Genomic DNA, 22,935 nt, shown 5'->3' with positions numbered 1-22,935 from the left:
TTTAAGTTTCGTGATATAATAAAACATATCCTTAGTATGAATGTAAGCATTTTTAATGTTTGATGATAATTATGTAAAGACAATGAAGCAGATTTGACTTCTATGATGTCATATCAAAATATCTTTTGGAAAGTAGGAATGGTTTAATATAGCATACTACTAAAATGGCACCGTTTTCAATTGTTATCAAATGTAATATACAAATACAATAAATTATAAAGTATAATGTAATTGCATAAAACAATTGTCACTTAGATGAAACTATAGAAGAAATAGAAAAGAACTTAAGATGAACTACGTTTCTAGATTGGAAAAAGTCTCTAAAAGAAAGAAAAAGATAATAGTGTAAGATGACAATCTATAGTCAAATATTCCACATTCATAAGCCAGATATCAATGACTTTGAATGGCTAGAAATACGTGGTTACTTCCATATATTGTAAATGGAAACAAACCTGAACATTTAAAATTTTTCAAGTTTCTATTAAAAATATGTTAAGTAAAAAAAAAAATATGTTAAGTATATTTATGATTTTTTTAATAAAGAAACTTATTTGGATTATCAATCACAGTTTTTCAGCATCCAAGCATTTCAAGTTCCCTCAGGATATGAAACTAAGATGAAAGCTTTCCATTTTTATAGGGAAATGCCAAATTTTTTATAAGGACAGTTTTCATTTATGTACTTCTTAATATACCTTTAAGATGATGAAAGGAAAATTAAAATTTTATTTAACAGTGCGTTTCATCAGTGCTTCTAAATCATATATCTAATATGTAAAATCCATGTCCTTTTAAACTTATTTGTTCACAGACAGGGCACCTGGATGACTTGGTCAGTTAAGCATCTGACTCTCGATTTGGGCTCAGGTCATGATCTCAGGGTCCTCAGATGGAGCCCCATATTGGGCTCCCTGCTGGACATGAAACCTTCTTAACATCCCCTCCATCTCTCTCTCCACTCCCCCCATTCTTTTTCTATCTCTCTTCCTCTCTCAAAAACAATAAAATAAAAATAAACTTATTTCTCCAAAGAAGTGAAAGTGATAACATATCAGGGCATAGTTAAAATTTTTTTACCAACTAAGGTATTTTTTGGGGGTGGGGTATTTTTTTTTTCTCAGATAAACACAGTAGAGAATTTTTAAAAAATGACCTAGCATCTTATAGGTTGAAATATATATGGAAAGTAATTTTTATGACAAATAGAAGTGATAAACTGGGATAATTCAATTATGTTTGTTTAATATTCATCATTTATATTAATAATAATGGCTGTCAAAGTGTCAAGAAGGAAAAAAGACATCATTATTTTAACAGTACATCAAAAGTAAATTGAACTTACAGAAAATTTTAATTTTAGTTCCTGAATTACTTTTATGATGTATTGTTGTTGTTGTTTTCAGGTATAGAATGGAAGAAAGAAGATGGAGAATTTTTTTTTTAAGAACTTATGTACAGAGTCACACATAGACTTATAAACATTTAGAAAAAAATAATAACAAAATGAAGGTCACTTTTTAAGACAAATTTTATTGGAAAATATTTATTTATATAATTTCATGTTAGTTTTTAAAAATATAAAGTCATTTTGTTCTAAATAAAACTCTTTATTAGTTACCATAATTTGTTTTTTATTTACTATAATAAAATAATTCTTCAGTTCTTTTACTTCAAAATTATTTTAAATTTATAATTCTTATGAAACAAATTTGAGTTAGTGAGAGGAAGGGCAGATATTTCATCTGACATCTAAACCACATAATTAATCATTCTAATATTTTCATTTATCCAAATTTATTGATATCTAAAGCTACCAAGCCATGAAATTGAAGATATCTGGAAGTTCACTAACTGTCCAGGAAGTTTCCTGAAACTTAGCAGCCATTAATTGAAATAAGCATTCACAGATTTCTTTGTATTACTTGATAAACTCATTTGATGCTCCAAGATAAAAGGTAGAAAATTTGAATAACTTAAGTCTGATTACTGTCTATGTACTTAAAAATACTCAGACATAATCTTTCTATTGGTACTACAATCTATAGATATTCTTATTTGTTTGTATCTGTATTTTTATTTTTCATGGAAAGAATCTTTAAGTCTGGACATTATATTAGGTTCTATTCTTGACCTTATCACGTCTCTTTCCTTCTGCGTAGTCTACATAGACCAAAATGTCACTAGTTATGGCTTTGGTTATCACTAATAGACTGATGACTACCCAGTTCTTTAGTGCCTTCTCAGATTTCTTATAGACTGCTTTCAGCCAGCTACAAAAGGATTCCACTTGGACTCATAAGTATATCAAACTCAGACGTCCAAATATGACAAGCACATTACAAATTCTCATTGACTTATATTATCCTGCACACATAGTTTTTTGCTGTCTCTACTGTCAAGCTATCACTAGCTGTACATCAAGACTGTAGTGGGAAAAAGAAAGCAGTCTTAAGCTCTACATTTGTTCAAATTCTGGCTCAACCAATTACTAGTCTCATGATCTTGAACAATTTATTGAACCATTCTGATTCAATTTTCTCATTTATAATATGAAGTAATAGAGATATATTTATTACTCACCTCATAGCATTTTTGTGAATATTAATAGTGTTTACCTGTAAAGTTCTTAGAATAGTTTCATATATGTGTTATCTATCAAGTATTACTACTTCTTTTCTTATCTGGATAACTAAAATAACATATTCTTACCTGTTGATATCATACCATTGTAGATTCATTTTATAGGATATTACTATAATAGTTTTTACAATGAAATCTGATCATTTCACTTTCCTGCTTAAAATATTTCTACAACCCTCATTTATGATACAATTATTTAAGAAGTCCACAATCCCTTTGGTGAACTGGCTCATGAATGTTTATTAGATTCAACTCCCATCAGTCCTTGAGACATTCTGGGAAGCAGACTCTAAAGTGGAGGTCAATGTGTAAGGGGTTCATTAGGAATTGCTGTCAGGATCAACATCATTTAGGGAAGAGACAGAAATGAGATTGAGCAGAAAAAGTTGAGCTGTGATACAGTAGCAAAGGAGGACTCAGATGAATTTACAGGAACCTCTGAAACTGAAATTATCTTCAAAGTTATCTATGCCAATTGAAGTTAGAAGGGTGAGTATCTATACCCTGTGTCTATAAATTAAATGTTGCATGTCATGGCTTCTGTTGCTGTCACAAGATATTGTAGTTATTGGTTTATCACAGGCACTATGATGTCTTATGTTCACAGAGCAAAGAAATTTCTTCTAGATAAACAACTTACTTGGGTATAATACAAAAGGGAAGATATTTTCCCCATTGTCTCCCCCTATGTCACTTTTAGGAAGATGGTAAAGAAAATAATCACTTTTGGGGAAGTTGTTGATGCAAAACTTGGTAAAAACTCTTCTTTTGAGTAACCTGTATCTATCATTTACATACAAAATAATTACAGATAGGGTGTTATTAAGTATTTTACCTCATGAATATAAGGAATCAAGAGTCCATGTTTACCTTTGTCATTGACATTATGAATCATGCATACATTTTTATAATATAGTGCATATGTTCTGTAGTATCTTTAATGCATGCCATGGATCAAGAAAACAATATTGCATACAAGCCAAGAAATTCCCTTCTTCTGCTGGGTGAGGACCACCAAAGACTTTGTTACACAGGGAAGCAAAAAGAGAAACATATCAGTTTACTAACTTAAATGGTATTTTGCCAATTCCTCCTTGACCTGATATATCCACTTAGAAGTAGCTACAAAACTATGTGGTTTTGGTGTCAGGTTCTCCCACTAAAGAAAAATATTAAAGCCTTCCTATCCAAATCCTGCTGACCATGTATTTTTGGATTAATTTTACAATCCTTTTTATTTAAATAAAAACTTCATTATATCTTAGATCACAGATAATTTCTCAGAAAATAATCTCGGTAGTCTTGTGTATAAATTATAAAACTACCTTCATTATGCTACAGCCATTTAGCTTACTAAAATGTGGATTGTGGTAGGTGCCTCCTTAGTGCAGTAGGCAGCGCGTCAGTCTCATAAAATGTGGATTGTGGTAAATGAGATTCTTTGCTCAGAAATATGCACCATTCTTCTTTACTTCCCTGAGAGGAGGATATGCCGCATCTCTTTCATTTTGAGGCTTGACCAAGTAACTTGCTTTGCCATCAGACTGAGTGGGTAATTCTTGCCATTCCAAGCTGGGCTTAGGTATTTGATTTATTTTGGCCAATGGATTGTTAGCAGACATGATTTCTTGAAACATTTTTGGGTATTACATGTGCACTTTTGTTCCTTTGTTATCAGATTAAAAAGAGTAGGCCTAAGTTAACCTGCTGTCCCAAAAAGATGGGAAGGAAACACCTGGAATAGACCCACATTTGGGAAAGTGCAGTTTAGGTCAATCCACCCCTGCACATTCTGTGGACCAATAAACTATGTAAATATTTGCATTCCATGAGATTTTGTGATTATTATTATCATTTTTTTTTATGACAACAGCTCCCTCATAGAATCAATCTTAGACTTTCCTGATCAGGCTTCACAGTGTACATTTCTACCACAACTTTCAAAAAATTTATTATTTAAAAGTCAGTCTCATTATATTTAGAGAACATAAGCCTACAATTTGTAGTACACATAATTTCATATCAGTCTTTTTAGAGAACCGTGATTTTACTCAGGTACTATTGATGATCACCTACTTGTCACTGCTTTAAATGAAATCAGAAAATAAATGCATGCATTCTAGATAAAATGATTTCTAATAAAAGTAGAATTGTTGGTTACTGGCCCATAAATTATTTATTTTCTAGTAGAAATATTCTGTGCTATGAAACATATATTTTTTTTCTGTTCCTCTTAATGTCCAACATCATTTTCTTTAACAGTCCTTCAGTTTATCCAATGTAATTTTATTTTAAAATGTTTAAATATGAGTTAGTAAGCATAAGAATAATTGGATATTCTGTACATTGAAGCTAAAAAGAATAACTATAAGCTAAAAACAAAACAAAACAAACAAACAAACGAAAAAAACAAAATAGTACCCCCCCAAGAAAGTGGTAAAGATTAAATACATTAGGGATTGTAATAACAATAGTGTAAAGGAGGAAATAAATGCTTCTGTGCAGCTTCAAACCAGCTTTGTGGCTTAATCAATATGTGAACTTCTTTATCATTAAGGCTGTTTTCATCAAGCTATACCCTGAAAAGATGTCATTTAAGCCTAATTATATAGATTTACACTAAATATTGCTTAAGTACATAGCATAATTGTTTAATGAAATACACATAGTTTCTCTTAATACACTTTTAAAAAAATAAATAGCTATAATTTGACTAATTTGTGGTGACTTTAAATCAAAGATATTTGAACTTTTTGCATCAAAACAGATCAAAACACTATTCAAGGATATACAAAATTTATTATAAACTCAGCAGTTTTGAAATCTGGACATCAAAATATTAAGATGTAAGGTTGCCAAGTCCCTCATTATCCAATGACTCTTTGAAGCTTCTGAGAAGAGTGCTTAATTACCACGTGGTTATCTAGTTTTGTAATTATATTTAATAATAACATAAATATGCATTTTCAAAAAGTCTGAATATGGAAACTTGTTGGTTCTACTAAACTCTGTTTTTATGTGGAAAATTTGTTACACATGAAATACTATTAAAAATAAGAAAATACATTCCTGCCATTTATAAATGTCAAGGTCAAGTGTTATATTTGTGTCAAATCATACTCAAATATTGGTATCAAAATTACTTTAACCAGAATAATTCAGAAGCTTTTTTTTAACAGATTAAAATATAATACAAATCATGATGAGATACAATGTTCAAATAAAATATTCTTCTTCATATTTATTTTGTACCTCCTTCTATGAAATAAAGGAAAGTCTTTAGTTAAAATTTTTCTTATCAGTAGAAGTTTTTTATGTGTCATGTCTTCTCAGTTTGTTATAAGTCCATTTTAACACCAACACAAGTGAGAAAATACCAGCAGTAAAAAGGGGGAGAAGTCGAGGATATAAAATTTATTAGTCTGTGGCACAGTGCATAGTAATATAATTCTCCCTGGCCTTCTTCGCCATTTCTGGTCTTCTTCACCAAGAAACTGCTAGGCCATTAAGGAGAAGGATGACAGGTGCCGTTTCCCTCACCAGGTTCATGTGGGAAGTTTTTACTGATTTCTGTAACCATTTTGTAGAGTCAAAGAGTTCCATGGAAACAACATTTATTTGTCTAGATCTATAAGTAAATAAGAATGAGTGACACAAATTACAACTTGAATAAGCAGTAACATTTTTGTAAGCAATAAGTAAGCTTATCTTGTATATTAAAAGATGAGTATTATGTTAAGAAACCCAAGTTACATATTTGAGTGCATTTTGATAGTTTTATTATGAAGCTATTTTTTTTTTAAATTTCATTTATTTATTTGAAAGAAAGAGAATGAGAGAGAGATAGAGAGTGTGCACAAGCTGGAGGGAGGGGCAGAGGGAGAAGAAGAAGCAGACTCCCCACTGAACAGGGAGCCCAATGCAGGACTTGATCCCACTGGGATCAGATGTTTAACTGACTGATTCTCCCAGGATCCTGTATGATGAAACTATTAACCCATCTAGTTTCACAAGTATCATCAACCCTTGAACAAATTAAGTTAAAGTGGTCAAGTCTATTGTTTAAGGAGGGAAATTAAAAAAAATGTGTTTCCAGATCTTTTGTCAGAATTCATCACACAAAATTGTAGAGTATCCTTTAATGAACAGTTAGATTATTTTTTACTACTACTTCTCATTTCTGATTCCATCTTAGATTGTCTCCTGCACAACAGAATGAGATCTACTATCTCTAATTATGTTGAAAATACCATTGCAAGAAATAACAACAAAATATCATTCTAATAATATATAAATGTAATGCATGATCCAATTGCCATATCTCTTGAGTTTCCAGAAATTATTGTATATCACTATGCTATGCTTTGTTTTGCCTCGTCATGTTGGTACTGCTAATCATTTATTATGAAAAGGCTGACTGGCACTTGTGTTATCCTGGCTTCTTAGAATCTTTCCTTCAATAGATCCTCATTCAACCACAACTCCAAATGGAAATAGAAATCTTTCCTTGGGTCAAACCATGAAACTCTTAAATAAACTCACTATTCTTTATTATAATTTGTAGCATTCTTGCTTATTTTACCCCCTAGACTCCAAACATCTTGCCAGCAGGGACCATATCTTATTCACAAGCATATGCCCATGCTGACACATCATTCAACACATAATAAATATTCCATAAACTTTTGATATATTCCATAAACTCTTGACAACTGAGCTCAGCTGGTGGTAATTAAAAATTAGAAATCAACTTTGTATTATGAGCAAATTGGATAAATTTGCCATTTATTTTCCCTGAAGTGTATTTTGACTCTACTTCATTGTCTTGTTTTTTACTTCATTATTTCTATCTTGATTCAAAACACAAAGAAAAAACTTAAAAAAAAATTAAAAGCAACAATTGAAAAGCTTTTAAATGTAACAGTATTTGATTTTAAGTACTGGACCAAATACTGACTATAAACTCTCAGGATAGCTAACTGACCAATGGACTCCATCTTCAAGAAGATGTGGGTACTTACCTATGGATCTTCAATGTGGGATGATTAAAGAGGATGCTGTATAGGAGTCAAGGGAAAATGTATGTTGCACCATAAAGTGTATTAATATAAGTGTGTGTACTCTTTTAATCCAACATGGGGCATGAACTCATGACCCTGAGATCAAGATCTGAGCTAAATCAAGAGTCTGAAGTCAACTGACTGAGCCATCTAGGTGCCCCAGGATGTGTACTCTGTCTTGTGAGTCATTGTCTGGCTTTTGCTAACAGGAGGGTGTTAAGATTTACATTTTTGAAAAATTATTTTAGTAGCAGTAGTGCAAGACAGGAGCCAGAAAGGAGTCTTAAAGCCAGTTAAAATGCATTGCTGCAACCCAGAGAAAAGTCAACAGGGTACTGAATTAAGGGTTAGAGCTGCAAATGAAGAGAAGCCAAAGGTAAGAGCTATTTAGCAAATTAAATAAAATGAAAATAGTGAACATTCAGATGCAGGAAGAGAGTAATTAGAATTTAAGATTCTGTAAAAAGTGATTGGAGGGGTAGTTCTTATAAAGATAACTAAGAGAAGCAGATTTTATGACATGATCTCAACCATTTACATTTAAATCACTTTTTTTTTTTTTTTTTGGCATGAGCTAATTGAAGAAAAAGACCAAAAGAGTAAATTTGACCAGGAGCAAGCCAGGTGGTTGGGTACAATGGCTAGAAATAAAAACTAATCACTAAAAATTAGCCATTTATAATGTGTAGACAACTTATATTCCTTTCTACAGATTAAAATAAACTAATTAGAGCAATTTTTCATCTATTCTTCATGAACTGAAAGGGTCTTTGTTCTGATCTTTCAAAAGATAATACAGTCTAGCCTTTGGAGCTGTCTAAAATATAGTTGAGGGTTATTTTTAGTCAACACATTAGACACATTGCTGTAGTTTGCATTTCTCCTCAAAGAAAATGAATAGGCAGTAAACACAAAGTATAAAAACTGCCATGAAAAGGAAGATTAATAAGGAAGGATTGTCATTTACTTTCAAATCAAGTGGTTTATTTTAAACAGAGCTCAAAAGTACTAGCTTCATAGTATTGGAATTAGACAACATAATACATTAACTTAATACTATCCACTCATCTGACCATATGTTTTCTTTGTATTGTGGTGTGTCCTTAATAAAAATAGATAAATAGAAATTATAATAAGCCCTTGTAACAAAATCTGAATCTGAAATTTCTATGTTGTAAGTTTTCTAAAATTGTTATTAGTGATAGCTACTTATGACAAATTAAGTTAGCATTTTCTCAAGATTATCTGATTCTTTACAATTAAACATCTTCTAAATGGGAACTTTAAAATATTTTATCATTAAGTATTCTTTTATAACTTTATTGCAATGTAATTGATAGAGAAAAATCAAACACATTTGACAAATATGTAGTGAGGAGTTTGGACATATGTATATACCCATGATATTTTCGGCACAATCAACGTACTAAACATATCCATCTCCTCCAAACTTTTTCAAAAGTTCTTTTATGTTTTTTGAGGTTTTGTTTTGTTTTGTTTTGTTTTTGGTAATAAAAATATGAGCTCTATCCTCAACATATTTTAAGGTACACAGCTAATAACTGTGTACCTTAAACAGTGCAGTACCTTAACTGTAGATACTATGTCGTAGAGCAGTTACCCAGAATTTACTCATCTTGCATAACTGAAAGCTTAATCCCACTGAGCAACAATTTCCCACTTTGCCCTGCCCTGACGACTACCATTTACTCTCTGTTTCTATGAGTTTTAATACTGTAACATTTCACATAAGTGGAATCAAGCAGTATTTGTCTTTCTGTGACTGGCTTATTTTACTTAACATAGTATCTTCTAGGTTAAGTTATGTTGTCATGAAAAGTAGGATTTCCTTCTTTGTTTAAGGCTGAATAATATTCTATTATATGTATATGTTTTTTTTTTTTAATCCATTTCTTTCTCAGTAAATATTTAGGTTGTTTCCATGTCTTGGTTAATGTGAATAATGCTGCAGTAGACTGAAGTACAGATAATCTTGAGAACCTGATTTCATTTCTTTTCGGTATATACATAAAAGTAGGATTGTGAGTTTATATAATAGTTCCATTTTTAATTTTTGAATCATCTTTATCTTTTTTTTTTCCCATAGTGGCTGAACTATTTGCCTCGCCGATATGTATTTTTATCCTTCTGATGAAAAAAACCAAACCAAACCACACCACACCAAAACAAAACAAAACAAAAAAACATCCTAACAAGTGTGAGGTAATATTTTATTATGGTTTTGTTTTACATTTTTCTGATGATTAGTGATATTGAGCTTTTTTTTTTTCCTACACTTTGGTTATTTGTATGTCTTGTTTAAGTTCTTTGTCAATTTTTAATTGGGTTATTTGGGGGTTTTTTGGCCTTGAGTCGTGAGAGTTCCTCATATATTTTTGGATATTAACCCCTTATCTGATAGATAGTCTGCACAAATTTTCTCACATTCTATAGCCTGTTGATTGTTTCCTTTTTTTTGTGCAGAAACTTTTTAGTTTGATGTAGTCCCACTTGTTTTTGGTTTTGTTGCCTGGACTTTTTGATATCACATCAAATAAATCATGACAAGACAGATGTCTAGAATTTTTTTATCTTATGGTTCCTTCATGAAGTTTTATTGTTTGATATCTTATGTTTAGGTTATGAATTTATTTTGAGTTCATTTTTGTGTGTGGTATAAGCCAAAGATTTTGACTTTATTCCTTTGCATGTGAATACACAATTTTGCCAGCACCATTTGTTGAACATAATTATCATTTCCCCCAAGTGTGTTATTAGTCCTTACTGAAGATCAGTTTACCTTGTATGAGTGAATTTATCTCTGATCACTCCATAAAATTTCTCAACTTATTTTCTTACCAGAGTGGCTGTCAGCAACAATGACTTGAGGAATTTGGAGAAAGACTGAGATGGTTATACAGTTTGCTTGGTTTAAAAAAAAAAAAATCCCATCTGATTTTTAGAACCAGGACTTTGGCAAGAGAGGGAGTGCAATGGTATCACTCTTTATCAAATTATCACCTGTAGTTCCCTGAAATACAGTGCTAAATGAGAAAAGCCTTTGAGAGACTAAGTTGCCACTCCCATCAAAAACCTGTGAAAAGTATATCAAAAGTTTTCATCACACATATGCTTCTTTGCCTTGGTCTCTGAACAAAGCCACCTTATCAAAGGCTTGCATCATATCTATGATGGTTGAGCTGGGTTATAATTACTACTGTCAACATGGTACACTTTGCAAATCCCCGCAGACGGCATTGACTGGCAAAGAGCCTAGGTGCCTATGTATTCACTGTTATGGAATCCCAGGGACTCTGCAGAGGCCAGAGAATGTGACACAGACTCAGGGTGGGGCAATAATACTCCATGCGAGGCTGGAGCTAGCCAGAAGATAAATTCTTCTTTATTTCCCTCAGACGGATTGTTCTGAAATCCAGAAGTTCAGATGCCTCTATCAAGTCTTGTCCCAGTCAGAGCAAGTAGTTATGCTTTCTATAAATCTTCAGTGGACACAGAAACACTCCTAGCCATATTTTCTCTCCTGACTTTTCTGCCTCACTCCCTTCCTGAGACTGTGTTCCTCAATAAAACTTTGGCACATAAGATTTGCTTCAGGATTTTTTTTTTTTTAAGGGAACCCAGGTAAGGACAAAGAGAATGAGAAATTCAAGTACAGTGGGGTGGAAAATTTGCTCTCATATTACACATGAATTTGGAGTTTGTGTTGAACTTCTGGGCTGAAAATAGGAACATTCTGAGTGGACTCATACGATGTTCATTCTCCTGCAGGTGTAAAGCTTAGATGGCCTGAAAACCAAACACTGTTCTCTTTCAGAATGTCAAATTTCAATAGCAGTTGAATTTCATAGCTTTGAGTTTCATGTAAATTCTGAGCCACTGAATCACAGAAGAGGGAGAAATGGAATGTGTCTGTCCAGAAATAGCTGAAAGATTCAGAGAATATTTACCAGACCATCTGCAGTGAGCCTCCCCTGCCAGTGGAAGTGGCCTATGCCCTCTGTTTAGGGTAGCCATCCCTTCTTCACTTTAACAATCTTTAGTGAGTTCACAAGAGAGTTTAAGGAAGTTACTTCTCAAAGATAAGCTAGAATGTAAGGTTATATGTGACCTATGTGAATACTATTCAAAATTCTCTTTTGTTTCTGTTCTCAGGAAAGATTGCTTGCTCTACCACTGAGATGAAACCACTCTCCCAAAGGAGCTCCATGAAGGTGATAAGAACATGAATTGGGTTATGGAAGAGAAAGTGAGACAATATCCAAGTGAAAACACTTTTGAAGAGTATAAAAAGTTGCCTAAAATAATTCAAATTACATCACTTCTGAAATACTTCTTTGTTAATTTAAAAAAAAAAGTTTAAATAAATAAATAATTTAACAAATAAAACATAAAAAAATCTAGGAGGAGGAGCAAGATGACAGAGGAGTAGGAGACCCTTTTTCAACCAGTCCCCCAAAGTGAGCTAATTATCTATCAGAATATTCTGAACACCCATGAAATCAGCCTGAGATGTAGGATTATACACTGCTATAGCTCTGTGGGGGAAGATGACTCCAGTGGAGAGGTAAAGCAGAATGGGAATCAGACTGATATCAGAGGATAAACAGAAGGAGAAGGAGCCACTAGAAGCAACCCATTGGAAAGTAATATCCCAATACAAGAGTGCCCAGTGATTAGGGACCATCATTAACTTGGAGTCTGGTTAAAAACACTCAAAAAGAGCAAAATACCTTAAGGGGCAACTGGTGGAATTGGGCAATCATGGGCATGGACTTAAAATCATGGTCCCAGTATAGCCACTGCCTGAGTGCACAGAGAGAGTGTGGCAGATCCCCTAGGGGTTTCACAGCTTGCATAACAGCTCAACTGGGCACACTCCACCCTTGCATGAGGGAGTCTGATGACATGCCAGCCTGAGCTCCCTAGAACTCCCTAGAGTTCCCTAGAACACAGAGCACACTGTGTGACTGGGCTCGGACCCACTCCCCGCTGGTGCCTGAGAAAGCTCTGTCCTGGAGCTAGCAAGTGGTCTCTAGGACTGGCTGAGGGTCTAAACTCTCCCAGCAGGGGCCTGAAGGAATTCAGCTTGATCTCTAGTCATGAGCCAGTGGTGGGAACCTGAAGTCTGGACCCCAGACAGCAGTCCCTGCATAGGCAGCCACCAGAGGCAGGCTCCCTGGACCAATATTGCTGGTGGTTTTAGTAGCATGAGGGTACAGAGACAAGCAGGCACTTCAGGTCACCCTAGAGAAGATCCCTGGGAATAGGCACTGCATGTGAGAGGTTGCATGGTTCAGCAGAGTTTACAGAGGGGGAGTCTGTGTGTTCTGGACCACCCAGAGGGGAACAGACTGAGGCTTCTCTCTGAGATGGAGGTCTGGGTACAGTTTGTTTTTCCACTAAATCTCCAAAAAGCCACAAAAAGCCACAAAAAGCCACCAAGGAACAAAAACCTCCAGAGAACAAAAGCCTGAAAAACTGGTTTCCACAGAGCCCAGTCCCTTAATAGGGGCTAGAGAACTCATCCCAAGCAAGACTGCCTGAAAAACAACACATCAGTCCCCTCCCTCAGAAAGCCAGCCAAAAGAATGAGAGGACAACCACCATAGGGTCCTCATAAAACTGTAAAACTCCAATATCAGGAGAAAATAATACCTTAAGTTCCAAGTATTGCCCAAAACCTGTATAATTCATACATATATCTTTTATTTTTAATCCATTCTCACTATTCTTGTTCTGTTTAAATTTTTTAACCTACTTACCATTACACCTAGAGGTTTAATACAACATATTCCATAATAACCTTTTAACTTAAACTTTTTTCATACATTTTTTTCTTTTTCTTTTTTTTTTCTTTTCTTTTTCTTTTTCTTTTTCTTTCCTATTTTTTAAATATACATAAAGATATAAGCTTCAAGGTAATCCTCTTCCCTAATCAATACTACCCCTATATATAGACCAGTTTTAGTTTCCCTTTATCTCTGGAAAGTTGAGTTCTTTAACAAAGATATCAAGATATACCCAGGAAGAATCAAAATAGCATTCTTTGCCCACATTGAGGATTTATAACCACTCTCCCATCTTTTTCTTCTGTCAGTGTTTCTGTTTATTTGTTTTTGTTATGGTATTACATAAATCTTAAACTTGAGGTTAATTTTGGCTTTTTTTTTTTCTTCTTGTCATTTACTTTTGTCAGTCTTTTTGTTTGTCCATTTTTGTATGTAGAACTCATAAGTTTTACCTTTGGAGCCCACTCTAGCTGGGTCTCCTCTTTTCCTTCTGTCTCCCCCTCTCTCTCTGTCTCTCTCTATTTTTCTTTTTTTCTTTCTTTTTGGTGGTGACTTCTGATTGCTCAGAACTATTCCAGGGTGAAGCTTGCCTGGATTGCAGTTGATATATTTAGCTACATATCCCATCAAACTCACTAAAATGACTAGGAGGAGGAGCACCCAACAGAGAAAATATCCAGAGACTGTGCCCCCTCCATCAAAGCTATTGTACATGGACATAAGCAGTATGTCAGAAAGGGAATTCAGGACAACAATTATCCAGGCAATGGCTAGATTGGAGAAAACCATTAATGACAACATGGTATTGATTAGGGCAGAAGTGAACGCCACCCGGGAAGAAGTTAAAAATGCTATCAGTGAGATCCAATCTAATCTAAATTCTCTAACAGGTAAGGTAATGGAGGCAGAAGATAGAATTTGTGATCCAGAGGACAAACTGATAGAGAAAAGGGATCAGGAGGAGGCCTGGAACAAATAGCTTAGATGCCATGAAAACAGAATCAGGGAAATAAATGATGCCATGAAACATTCCAATGTCAGAATTATTGGGATCCCTGAGGGGGAGAAGAAAGAAAGAAGACTAGAGGATATAGTTGAACAAATTCTCCCTGAAAATTTTCCCAGTTTGGGGAATGGAACCAGTGTTTGTGTCCTAGAGGCAGAAAGATCACCCCTAAGATCACCAAATCTAGAAAGACCTCAAAGCATTTGATTGTGAGACTGATGAATCATTTTAGACAAGAGTTCTTGAGAGGAGCTAGGAGGAAGAGATTCCTTATATGCAGAGGAAGATCCATCAGAATAATGTCAGGCCTGTCCACAGAAACTGGGCAAGCCAGAAAGGGCTGGCAAGACATATTCAGGGCACTGAATGTGAAGAACATGCAGGAAAGGAATACTTCATCCAGCAAGGCTGACATTCAAAATGGATGGAGAGATAAAGAGCTTCCAAGACAGACAAGATTTAAGAGTATGTGGCCACCAAACTGGCACTACAAGAAATATTAATGGGTATTCTATAAAAGAAGAAAGAACCAAGAGTGTCATAGAACAGAAATTTAAAGAGACAATCTATGGAAACAAGGATTTCACAGGCAACATGATGTCAATAAAAACAGATCTTTCAATAATCACTTTCAGCATGGTTGGCCTAAATGCTCCCATAAAATGGCACAGGGTTGCAGATTGGATAAACAACAGGATCTGTTCATATGTTGTCTATATGAGATCCATCTGGAACCTAAGAACACAACCAGCCTGAAAGGGAGGGGAGGGGGAAGCATCTTTCATGCCAATGGGCCTGAAAAGAAAGATGAGGTAGCAATTCTCATATCAGATATTAGATTTTAAACTAAAGATTATAGTCATAGATTAAAAAAAAGGACACTACATCATTCTTTTTTTTTTTTTAAGATTTTATTTATTTGACAGAGAGAGATCACAAGCAGGCAGAGAGGCAGGTAGAGAGAGAAGGGGAAGCAGGCTTCCCGCTGAGCAGAGAGCCCGATATGGGACTGACTCAATCCCAGGACCCTGAGATCATGACCCAAGCAGAAGGCAGAGGCCTAACCCACTGAGCCACCCAGGTGCCCACACTACATCATTCTTAAAATGACTATCCACCAAGAAGATCTAACAATTATAAACATTTATGCCCCTAATATGGGAGCAGCCAACTACATAAGACAACTGTTAATCAAGATAAAGAGTCATATTGATATGAATACATTGATAATAGGGGATCTTAACACTTGACTCAGTAATAGATGGATCATCCAAACAGAAAATCAATAAAGAAACAAGAGCACACACACATACACACACACACACACACACACACAAGGAAAAGAAAAGAAAAGAAACAAGAGCATTGAGTGACACATTGGATCAGATGGACTTCATAGATATATATAGAATATTCCACCTTAAAACAACAGAGTACTCATTCTTCTGGAGTGCACATGGAACTTTCTCTAGAACAGACCACATACTGGGTCACAAATCAGGGCTCAACTGATACCAAAAGATTGAGATTATTCCCTGCATATTCTCAGGCCACAGTGCTTTGAAATTGGAACTCAACCACCAGAAAAAAGTTTGGAAGGAATTCAAACATTTGAAAATTAAAGACCACTTTGCTTAAGAATGTTTGGAACAGAAATCAAAGAAGAACTTGAACAATTCATGGAAACCAATAAGAATAAAGACACTTTGGTTTAAAACCTATGGGGTTAAACAGGGCAATCCTAAAAGGGAAATACATAACCATCCAAGCCTCCCTCAAAAAAAAAAAAAAAAAAAAAAAAAAAGAAAATTCCAGAATACACCAGCTCTATTTACACCTTAGAGAATGGAGAATCAACAAGAAATTAAGCCAACACCACATGCAAGAAGGGAAATAATCAAGATTAAAGCAGAGATAAATGAGATAGAACTAGAGATACAGTAGAACATATCAATGAAACTAGAAGCTGGTTTTTGAAAGAATCAGTAAGATCAATAAACCATTGGCCAAATTAATCCAAAAGAAAAGAGAGAGGACCCAAATTAATAAAATTCTGAATGAAAAGGGAGAGATCATGACTAACACCAAGGAAATAGAAGCAATCATCAGAAATTATTATCAACAGTTATATACCATATAAGTTAAGCAACCTAGACGAAATGGATGCATTCCTGGAAACCTATGCACTTCCAAAACTAAACCAGGAAGAAATCGACAACATTAATAGAAAAATACCTAATAACGAGATTGAGACAGTAATCAAAACCCTCCCAAAACACAAGAGCCCAGGAACTGATGGATTCCCTGGAGAGTTCTACCAAACATTCAAAGAAGAAACAATACTTATTCTCCTAAAGCCATTTCAAAAGATAGAAACACTTGGAAGACTTCCAGACTCTTTTAACAAATCCAGCATTACCCTGACCCCCAAACCAGCCAATGGTGCTGGAAAAATTGGACAGCTATGTGTAGAAGAATGAAACTCTACCATTATCTTAAACCATACACAAAGATAAACTGGAAATGGATAAACGACCCCAACCTAAGGCAGGAATCTATCAAAATCCTAGAGGAGAACATAGGCAGTAACCTCTTCAACATCGGCCATAGCAACTTCTTTCAAGATGTTTCCAAAGGCAATGGAAACAAAAGCAAAATGAACTTTTGGGACTTCACCAAGATCAAAAGATTCTGCATAGCAAAGGGAATAGTCAACAAAACAAAGAAGCAACCCATGGAATGGAAGAAGATATTCATGAATGACACTACAGACAAAGGGCTAATATCCAAGATCTATAAAGAACTCCTCAAACTCAACACATACAAAACAGATAATAATGTCAAAAAATGAGCAAAAGACATGAAAAGACACTTCTCCAAAGAAGACATACAAATGGCTAACAGACACATGAAAAAATATTCATTATCATTAGCCATCAGGGAGATTCAAATCAAAACCACATTTTGAGATACCACCTTACACCAGTTAGAATGGCCAAAATTAACAAGACAGTAAACAAGTTTTGGAAAGGATGTGGAGAGAGGGGAACCGTCTTACAATGTAGGATGGGAATGCAAATTGGTGCAGCTGCTTTGGAAAACAGTGTGGAGATTCCTCACGAAATTAAAAATAGAGCTTCCCTATGACTCTGCAATTGCACGACTGGGTATTTACCCCAAAGATACAGATGTAGTGAAAAGAAGGGCCATCTGTACCCCAATGTTCATAGCAGCAATGGCCACAGTCACCAAACTGTGGAAAGAACCAAGATGTCCTTCCACTGATGAATGGATAAAGAAGATATGGTCCATATATGCAATGGAGTATTATGCCTCCATCAGAAAGTATGAATACCCAACTTTTGTATCAACATAGACAGGACTGGAAGAGATTATGCTAAGTGAAAAAAGTGAAGCAGACAGAGTCAATTCTCATATGGTTTCACTTACAAATGGAGCATAAGGAGTAACATGGAGGACATAGGGAGAAGGAGAGGAGAAGTGAGTTGGGGGAAATTGGAGGGGAAGATGAACTATGAGAGTCCATGGACTGCGAAAAAAAAAAAAGAACTGAGGGTTTTGGAGGGGAGGAAGGTGGGGTGTTAGGCCATCCTGGTGGTGGGCAATATGGAGGGTGCGTATTGCATAGTGCACTGGATGTGTGCATAAACAATGAATTTGGAAACACTGAAAAGAAATAAAACAAAATAAAAAAATAAAATAATATAAAATTAAATTAAATTCTATCTAAAAGGAACATACACACAAACCAATATATACACACCTGTGTTAAAGCAACATTAATAATTACTCTACAAATAGTACCCAGGCATTAAAAATGTCCTTTTGGGGGTGCCTGAGTGGCTCAGTTGTTAAGTGGCTGCCTTCAGTTCAAGTCATGCTCCCATGGTCCTGGGATTGAACCCCACATCGGGCTCCCTGCTTGCTGGGAAATCTGCTTCTCCCTTCCCACTCCCCCTGCTTGTGTTCCCTCTCTCACTGTCTCTCTCTCTCTCTGCCAAATAAATAAATAAATTTTTCAAAATATTTTGAAACTTCTTCAAATTTCTCTTTATACTATCCTATTTTAACCAAGAAAATGCTTACTCTAAGGCACCAAGGTATGGCAAGTGCAGAGCAAATTCTGCTAAATAAGAGGTTTTTTTTTAATTTTACTTTCTTTTTTCCACTTAAATTGCTTGCTTATATATATATATATATGTAAATATATATATATACATTTATACACACACACAAACACACACACACACACACACACACACACACACATCATCATCCATAATATTTTTCATAGGTATTATCATTTTACTTTCTCCAAATGAATTTTTTTTATCAAATATGAAAGCATGCCTTAATTGAAATGCTGCAAACTTATAGGCTTTCTCAATTTTATTCCAATCTATCATAGAATATAAATTTGCCCTATTAAGAATGAGAGCTTATCAAAAAAGTACTCTCATAAGAAGATACATTAAAAACTAATTATAAATTTTCAGGGTAAATCCTTTACATAATTTGAGCTCTCGTTGTCTAATTTATTCAGATCTTTTCATGCTTGTTTAAAGAGAAATTTTTAAAAATACTTTCCTGTTTACAATCTTTGCTTTCAATCATTGGCATTTATTAAAAATTACAAAAGTTCGATCTTTGTTCTGTTCTATTTGACTTTCTAATTTGATTACAAATTTCCAAATGACCTATCTATCTATATATATAATTCCAAATATTTTATTTATTTATTTGTCAGAGAGATACACAGCAAAAGAAGGAAAACAAGCAGGCACTGTGGGAGAAGGAGAAGCAGGCTTCCTGCCAAGCAGGGAGCCTGATGCAGGACTCTATCCCAGGACCCCAGGATCATGACTTGACCCAAAGGCAATACTTAATGATTGAGATATCCAGGCACCCCTCCAAATGATATTTTGAAAGTAATGACAAAAATGGGAGAATTTATTTGCAAATAAGTTAAATAATATATTAAGACCCTTAGGTTGATGTGTATATAATGCAGTCCTTCATATTATCAGATATATCTAAGACTGTATACTGCTAGGCTGAAGACTTTTTTAGATGATTTTTTTTTTTTTAGTATTTACTATCAACTTCATTACAAAAATGTTGTAGTTCATTTACTTTCATCATGTATGTTGCATGTATGTACATACACACATATATACAAAAGACTTTATTATGTCTATATCACCATCAACTGAAAATAAATTTCTATTTCATTTGTTTCTTAATTCACTGTAGATAATCTCATCATTACAAAGATGAGATCATCATTTGCATTTTGCATTTCTACTATAAATTTTGCATTTCTAGTATAAATCTACTATAAATTCAAAGAAAATTACATTTTTAATACTTATTTCCTTTATAAATTTTCTAAATATCCTCTTTGATTCCACAAATTGGCTTCTTTATGATAATTAACAAAACTGATTTGAAACACCTGATACCACTACTAAAAAATCTGCTATTTAACAATTTGTAAATACTTCCTTTCACTTAATGAGGTCAACTCAATAACCAATATTTATTGACATTTATAACTTTTGTATAACATTATATCATGCTTAAGAAAACTTTGAATCAAAAATGAGTGAAATCATTTACTTGACATAGTGAAATAATAAATTTCATTTGATGTAGATAAAACTCATGCTTCCAATGTAATATGTAAATGTGTCTTCAGCAACTATATGTTTCAAAACATTTCTCTGAACATAAGATTTCTTTTCTTGCTTTTCTTCACCTTCCCCCTTTTCTTAAATTAAATTTAATTATCAAATATGTAAGTAAATATAAATACATTTATATTTGATTTTTTCCCTTCCCCAAGAAATATTTTTCTAGGCTTATAAATCTATTAGAATATATTTTTTCAAATATATTGAAATATATATCATCAAATTTATTAAAACATCATTTTTAAGATGTTCTAATCTGCAGACATATCCCCTCTCTCATTTACAATACTTTGTCATGACTCATTCCTTCCTCTTTCTTTCTTTTCCTTCCTTTCTTCCTTCTTTTCTTCCCTCTTTCACTTCTTTCTTCCTTCTTTCCTTCTTTGTTTCTTTCCTTTCCAAATTTACCCAAATTTAGCCTATCTTTATGATATTCTACAGAAAAGTCTTTGAGAGAGTCTATTGTTTAATTTAATAATAGATTTCTGTATTTAAAATTAAATTTAAATTTTTTTTATTTTTAGTCTTTATTTTATCATTTTTTTCTAGCTACTTGTACAAAATCTTCTATTTTTAAAAGGTTTGTTAAGGGGCATCTGGGTGGCTCAGTGGGTTAAAGCCTCTGCCTTTGGCTCAGGTCATGATCCCAGAGTCCTGGGATTGAGCCCCACATCCAGCTCTCTGCTCAGCAGGGATCCTGCTTCCCACTCTCTCTCTCTCTGCCTGCCTCTCTGCCTACTTGTGACCTCTCTTTCTCTCTCTCTGTCAAATAAATAAAAAATATATTTTTAAAATAAATAAATAAAAGGTTTGTTAAGTGTATATTGCATGACAAACACTACATTAGGTGCTGGGGAGTTCACAGATTTTTTTTTTTTAAATCATTCATTACAATTTTTGAAGTAGATACTACTTTTTCTACAGATTTTGTGTCTTCTTATTTTCATGTTCTTAATGACTGCAGCCCATTAGTGAATATTGTATTCAAGGTATGTTTATCCTTGGTTGCCTCAGGAAATAGAAAATTAATTCTTAATGTTTTATTAAGTATGCATCTTTCAGCTTAATGATATGAAGATATGTTGCAAAATAAAAATGTATTTATGACAATAAAAAATAGTTGTATATTTACACACTATAAGAAATGATAAAATCACTGTAGCAATAACACTTGTACTACTTTCTACAAGTTATATGGCAAAAATACCTACACACTCTTCTCTGTTGATATTTTACATGAATTTGAAAGAGTCTCCATGTTTCCTGTTGACCCTGCTAATTGGCAGGTTTGGTGCTTTGTGTACAACAGGGTGAGACACCAGGTGACTGACAAGGGCAGTGATTTCTAATCTCCCACAACCACTGAACTTCCAAGAAGGTAGCCTTCCTTTTTATTTTTTCTGAGTATAATTTATCAATTATGCCCTTCTTGCTCTCCTTCAAGTGGAAGTATTAGTTACTTTGCATCTAGGAAGTTATTACTGGATGTCTTCCAAATTTAACACTCTGTTAGCAAAGTGTCTTACACAGCCCTAGACAAAACCATAATAGAGATCAGAAATACAGTGTAACCTCAATAACCTACATCAGTTCAGGTAACACAACAATTAATAATAGTATTATTTCTAAAACCTAGAATAAATATTGTGTCATAAGGATGTCAGGATGACAAGTGTAAACGATGATTGTATTGAGAAAACCAACATATACAGTCATCCTAGCAATAAAGAATAGAAATAAAAAATAATATTTTAGTCTGCCTTCTAACTGGTTCAGAAACAAGATCTTCACCTTCTTCATGTATTTTTATATATCGTATCATGAACCACTGCATTGCATATACATTTATATAATTCAATTTCCTTTTTTTCCCATGCTTTTTGTCCATTATTTTATGTACATATCTTGGTTGAGATTAACTTTTTTTTAACCCATTAGTCAGGGCATATCAAATTGGTAATTGTTGTCACGCAACATTCCGGAACATGGGATAATCCCTGAAGAAATAGATGCAGTAACTGATGAGAATTTTAGTTAGTTATTCTACTTCTAAGAATATCTCTTGTTACTCATATAAGAATTCCATATGTGTACATGTAGAAAATCTTTATATGGTATTTCATAATCAATTAAGTGGACACTAGCACATTTATTATTATTATTTTTTGTCATTGAAGTATTTGATTCCCCCATCTTTTGTTTGGTTAATATCTACCTATGAGACTTTGGGGGTGGAGAGTCAGTCAACTTACCACTATAGACATTAAATATAGCAGATATCTGCATTACAGGCTTCCTTGGATTTAGGCTTCACTAATCAGATACACCTCTCTAGATTTTAAAACAGCACTCGGTGGTTGAAAGAAACTGGAAAAATAAAGATTTCTCATTAGCACCAATGGTCCCAGCGGCAAGCTGGCCTTCCTGCAGGATCAGCACAAGCTCTGTTGGGGACATGAGCTGGAATGGCTAACATTCCGTGTTAGCAGCAGGTTATCTTGCATCTGTCAGTTCTGAATGCTCTTTTGCTTATTGTTCCCAACAGGATGTTTTCTATATCTGGTTCTCTGGTCTGCCTGACTTGCAGGTGATTCACTCAGTGTTATTTTAATAAAGCTTTTCCTTTCCGAGTGACACAGAAGTGGTTCTGGTTGCACCTCACTAAGAATTCAAACCCTACATATCCCATTTATGATTCTTTG

This window comes from Mustela erminea, chromosome 1, assembly GCF_009829155.1.
Source record: "Mustela erminea isolate mMusErm1 chromosome 1, mMusErm1.Pri, whole genome shotgun sequence".
NCBI lineage: Eukaryota > Metazoa > Chordata > Mammalia > Carnivora > Mustelidae > Mustela > Mustela erminea.
Note: the sequence above shows the minus strand (reverse complement) of the source record.